The sequence below is a fragment of the Micropterus dolomieu genome, linkage group LG01, assembly GCF_021292245.1.
Source record: "Micropterus dolomieu isolate WLL.071019.BEF.003 ecotype Adirondacks linkage group LG01, ASM2129224v1, whole genome shotgun sequence".
Lineage (NCBI taxonomy): Eukaryota > Metazoa > Chordata > Actinopteri > Centrarchiformes > Centrarchidae > Micropterus > Micropterus dolomieu.
This window is the reverse complement of record NC_060150.1, coordinates 18,528,309-18,534,320: the sequence shown is the minus strand read 5'-3', so window position 1 is coordinate 18,534,320 and position 6,012 is coordinate 18,528,309. Positions and strand designations below refer to the sequence as shown.

At 47.9% G+C, this 6,012-nt stretch overlaps 1 protein-coding gene across 1 annotated transcript in view; it reads right to left on the bottom strand.

Annotated features, from left to right (window-relative positions):
* Positions 1–6,012, bottom strand: part of LOC123977486 (calcium/calmodulin-dependent 3',5'-cyclic nucleotide phosphodiesterase 1C-like) — an 85,635-nt gene that overhangs the window by 58,090 nt on the left and 21,533 nt on the right. The gene's annotated exons all lie outside the window — the stretch shown is intronic.

The following is a 6,012-nucleotide window of genomic DNA, read 5'->3' as shown; positions in this document are numbered from 1 at the left end:
TATTTTCATTCATTACACAATATGAATAAGCTATGCAGACAGTTGTAAAGAAAGAACATCTTTTTCTTCTGTTCTCTACTTGTTATAGTTACACAGTATTAGGGGTGTGGGCTGTATTAAAAGTATCCACTGTTCTCCCATGCTCTAACACACAGTAACGATGAAATGTGTGCTGTTCTCACATTCTTCCTCTGTATCTACACATAAACAACAAGGCAGGGAAATATAAAAGGAATTTATTTTATTGTTTGTGTACATTATTGTTCAGTGTACATGCTCACATCTGAAACAAACTTTACGTGCTTGATAACTCTCCCACCCCGCAGACATCTACACACCAATACCGATTTATATTCATAGCGGCAAGTGCTATGTAGCTCCACATAGGGGACACAGGAAGTGACATATAACACCTTCATGCGGCGTCGGAACCGCGAAGCAAATTCACAGCCGCACCGGCAGAGCTTGAGAATATGCAACTCGGCCGGCTCACACCCGGACGCGCTACAAGTGCGAGGGCCCGCCCAACGCTGCTTGCAGCTTTAATTTTGTCTGTATTTCATATCATGTTTCATAACAGGGATGAAAGAGAAACCAGTCCTGACTAACATGTGCAAATTGAGGTTTAATCAACTTTATATGATATGGTTGTCAAATTAAGCCTTTGTAGCAGGTCTAGGCTACGTTTAATTTTAATACAGTTATGAAAATGAATATTCCCGGGAATATAAATTCATGCCTCAAAACTAGGAGCACCACCTAAAGATTTGCTTGTCCGCCCGAGGCTTTAGGTCCTTGAGTATAGCCTGAGAATTATACGAATTTCTGGTAGTTCATTAGTTGTTAATGGTTCAGTTATTCTGAAATCGTAAACTCTAGTCAATCAGTCAATCTCAAATCTGAGGGTGAGTTCTATGTATAGGGACTCTATGCCACGGGTGGAGGAAGCGCTTGCAAGCTACCTTTCTCCCACCCTCGCTTCATCCCTCTGGACGCCGGCGCTCCCCACCAAGCTGGGTCGGATGACATCCGATTTAGTGGGCAAGGCCTACATGGCAGCGGGTCGAGCTGGTGCCAGCCTGCACACGATGGCCGCCTTGCAGGCATACCAGGCCGATCTTCTTCGGGAATGTGACCTAGGGGGAGGTCCCTCTGAGGAGGACCTGATTGAGCTCCGTAGAGCTACGGACTTAGCTCTCCGTGTGACCAAAGAGACAGCCCGTTCCATCGGCCGCTCCATGGGCTGCGGCTCAACACAAAGAAGAGCGTGCTGACGCCCGCCAAACAGACTACATTCCTACATAGGGGTGGTGTGGGACTCAACGATGATGCGGGCCCACCTGTCTCCCGCACGCGTCGAGTCCATTTTGTCCTCAGTGACCAGAGTCTGATACGGGTTACGAGCAGGTGCCTTTGTTCCCTGTCTGTATGGAGGAAATCTTGGTTCCTGTCCCAAGGTCCCGTGTTGGGAGCGATCTGTCGCCGAACAATTATTTTGACAGACGCCTCACTCACGGGATGGGGCGTGGTCATGGACGGCCGCTTTGCGAGAGGCTCCTGGCAGGAGCATAATTTCTCCTGGCACATAAATTGCCTGGAAATGTTGGCGGTATTCAGAGCTCTGAGGAGTTTTCTGCCCACTCTCTGCGGTCGCCACGTCCTCGCGCCCGTTATGCAGACTGGCACATCAGATCCTCCTGTGGTCACAGCAGAGACTGCTGTCCCTCAGAGCGATGTACGTCCCAGGGAATGGAGACTCCACCCCGAGGTGGTGGAGTTATTATGAGAAAAGTTTGAGAAAAAGTTCGGCCCCATAGACGTGGACTTGTTTGCGTCTCGAGAGACTACGCACTGTCCCCTGTGGTTCTCCCTCTCGCCCCCAGCCCCGCTAGGGCTGGAGCGGGTCCTTCAGGACGGCGTCAGCCTCTACTAGCAGCCCCGTTTTGGCCGGCACGCATATGGTTCTCGGATTTAATATCGCTCCTGGAGGGCTCACCCTGGCAGGTCCCTCTGAGGAGAGACCTGCTGTCCCAGGCGGAGGGCCAGATCTTTCACCCGCACCCCCTGAGGGGGCGCAGTTCCTGGAGGTGGGCCTAACGGCAGGAGCGGTCGAGACACTACTCAGCTCTAGAGCCCCATCCACGAGAAGGATGTACGGCCTGAAGTGGAATGTGTTCACCATCTGGTGTAGAGAACAGGCAGTGGACCCAGTTACCTGCTCGGTAATTATGATACTGGAGTTTCTCCAGCACCGTTTCTCCGTGGGCCTCTCCCCGTCCACGCTCAAAGTATATGTGGCTGCCATTGCAGCATTTCACGCACCTCTGAGTGATGGGCCCTTGGGGAGGCTTCCACTGGTTGTGCGCTTCCTCCGTGGAGCCCGGAGGATGAGACCCGTGACTCGTTCCAGGGTTCCCACCTGGGACCTGGCAGTGGTTCTCGAAGCGCTGGCTGAGGCCCCCTTCGAACCCCTGGAGTCAAGCACCTGACCCTTAAGATGGCCTTTCTCCTCGCTATCACCTCTCTGAGGAGGGTGGGGGATCTCCAGGCACTTTCGGTTTCTCCCCGGTGCCTGGAGTTTGCCCCAGGGAGGGTCAGGGCCATCCTTTACCCTTGTCCAGGTTATGTCCCTAAGCTTCCGGCCAGATTGGCAGGGTCCACGGTGCTGCAGACCAGTTGCTGGTGTGTTTTGGGTCCCCCAAGGCTGGGCTCCCCGCTTCTAAACACACCATCAGCAACTGGATCGTTCAGACTATTTTCCTGGCCTATCAGGTGCGCGGTTTGCCATCACCTATGGCCTTAAGGGCACACTCTACTCGAGGCATGGTGGCTTCTAGGGCCCTCCTCACAGGGGTGTCGCTCCAGTATTTGTGTGATGCGGCGGGCTGGGCCACCCCTCACACTTTCATCCGGTTTTACAGTCTGGACCTTCCTTCTGCACCCGGCACCTGTGCGCTCTCCTCCTAGTCGTGCTGTCAGGTTCTGCACGCTGGGGGCAGGCAGAGTTTTGGCGCGGCCTAAGTGGGTATCTCGTTCCCATAGTGTCGTCACCGACGCAGTTCGAGTTCCCTCGAAGGGGAACGTCTCATGTTACGTATGTAACCCTTGTTCCCGAGAAGGGGAACGAGACACTGCGTCGGTCCGCCACACCTCACCCCGCCTGGAGTGCCTTGCTTCATAGAAAAGGGCTAATGTGTCCTGTGTGCCGGTGTGCTTATATACGCCTCCGGTTAAGCCGTCACATGCTACCGTTCTAGCAACACCAATAGGATTGGAGTAGTTTCATTCATAGTTCAGCCCTGCCACGCCCAGAGGCGTTCCCATAGTGTCGTCACCGACGCAGTGTCTCGTTCCCCTTCTTGGGAAACAAGGGTTACATACGTAACCCGAGACGATTCTTAATAACACACACACAACATCACTGCTCAAGGTGAATTTATTAACAAAAGAGAGTACAATAGTGGGGTAAATGTGGTAATATTACAGGGACAACAGTCAATATGACAACCAGGAGGTAATGAACAGGATAGCCTATGTAAGGCTCGATTGAATTTCAGTTTATATTGTAGAGGGAGAGAATTCTACGAGTATGAGGGAACGAATGACCGAAATTATGTTGCAGATTTAGTTTGACTCATCTAGGGGTTTATTAACTGTAGATGGAGCCAACTAGAGAACACCAACGAGTCACAGAGTGTGGTTTGTTTTGCCCTACCGTTGCCGCAGGTCTCGTAGCAAGGCTCGACTGCTGCTTGGCTTGTGGAGTTGGTTCTGGCCCGAACCCAGTGGCGTTTTCGAGCTGAGTTCGAAACCGGTAGATTTATTCCGGAGTCCTTTGTGGGAAGCGCTTGCAGCAACGTGCCGTCAGCCCAGACCTTTACTCTGATCTCAGTTCGTTTGGTGAACCCACTCCGGGTTCTGTCGTCAGAGTCGTGGTCTCATTCATCCATTCAAGGCCATAAATGAAGGCTTCTGAGTATCTGGTCCAAAGATCGGATGAGGTTGCAACAACAAAATCAAATAAACTCACACATTCGCCGTAGGTTCGCGAGGCCCCGGGAATATAGGCTATTTAATGTTGCTGAGATTAAACAGGTCTGGGCAAAATTTCACCCAGGCAGCTCCAAACAAAAATCAAAAATCAAATCTCAAATTGGGGATTCAAGGTCGTAGCTTTCTCAGCTCGTCTGAAGAAAATTTAAGTACGAAATATATGAATAGTATATGTTTAGTTTCAAGAGAGTTTTTTTTAGAAGAGAAAAAAGGACAAAAGACAACAAGGCCCTTTTAACTGCCTCCATTAGGTAGTGGTGACGTCAATTTGGGAGTGGGTCTCAGGGGAAGTCACCCCAAAGGTGTTAACTTTCTTTTGGGGATTTTTGTAGAAGAAATATACGTTGCGCGTGTTTCCCTTTAATCTCTCTCTCCACAATATTTGGAAAAATACTCAGTTCTAAACATTCGGATAACGACAATTATAACGAGTCTAAACACTATGGAAAAAGGTTATAATGGTTATATAAAACGTAACAAAGCTTAACTACATGTCCTCAGTATACTTGCTGGTTACCGGTTTTAACTCAAGAGACAATTTAGATGTAAGCGTGGCAGCAAAATTTCATTTATGCAATTACATGGTGATAGGTACTTAGCGATCATTGTCAGTGTAAACAGAGACCTTCCACTGTGAGATTTACCACTTTAACTGAGAGGCTGGTGATACACACACAGGCGTATCAATGGATATTTTAGTAGGAAATTGTATATGAAACATTTAACTAAACCATTAGTTAATATTGGACAGACAGAGATTACTAGGGAGTAACAGGGACGAATTAAGACAAAACAGAAAAAGGTTAGGGAACTTTTCACAATTACTTTCTTATGGGTCTGCAAGTTTTCAAACATCACTCAAAGGATAACAACGGGGTCATTACTTACTAAACTCAGAGGCAAACGCCACTGCTCACTTAGCAAGGTTATTATTTAAACAGAACACAGTTATGATGGAACCTTGCTTGGTTCGAGAGACAAGGGTTGTTATGGTCTCTCCTCTTTGCATTCCTGGCTTATAACAATGGCTATTAGAGAACGAAATGGTGGTTTATGGCTCAGCCGTTCTGTGGAGAGAAAAGAGTCAGGTTGAGGCCGGAGGTGACCAGGGGGAGGGAGAGAGGGGTCAGATAGCCCGTTTTGCTGTCCTGTAGACTGTCTCTAGTGACACCTTTACGATTAGGGAGGTTCACTAAGGCTCTTTGAATACACAATCCTTAAGCGATGCATTGTCTGATTGAGTCTCTGCCGGTCCAGGCGATGGCGATGTCTCTGGTTTTGCATGTGAAAAGGTCAACTCTCGTGGAGGAAAACTTCCCTCCCTCTTTTGACACCATCAAGTGTGTCTGGTTGAGTTCACAACACCTTTCATTTAGATTAATTCATTATTAAAAATAATAAAAGGTAGCAGAACTGCTGTAACAGGTCGGCAAAACCACATGTGCAGCTGGTCCGGTTTAGAAGCACTAATCATTCAGGAAGCATTAATCCGACATGCATATTGCAGAATTTAGCTGACCATAAGATTCAGTTATCCGTTCAGGTAGTTGTTTATGCCTCTGCTCATTTCACTTTCTGCATCTAAGTCACCTGAGCTTCATAACATCACCTGCTCTGGTGTGCATATCTCTATTGAGCTCACCATCACTTTGCTAAACATGCATTTCCTCACCATGATAAACAGAGTTTGCATTTATGCAGTTCTAAGAATATTAAAAAGAATAGGGAAAGGCAGATATTTATGTGATTCGGGGTTTGTGTTGTGCAGACGTATTGCAATGGATGAGAGTATTGTGTACATAAATGTATAAATTGACAATATAAAAACATAGAACAACAAAGATTAACAATTAACAACAAATATGTGCTATGTGCCAGGTTTGTGTGCATGATATGAAATGAAGTAATATTTACATGTGCAGAGGCATTTGTATTTTATTAAAGGGGGGGGGGGGGGGG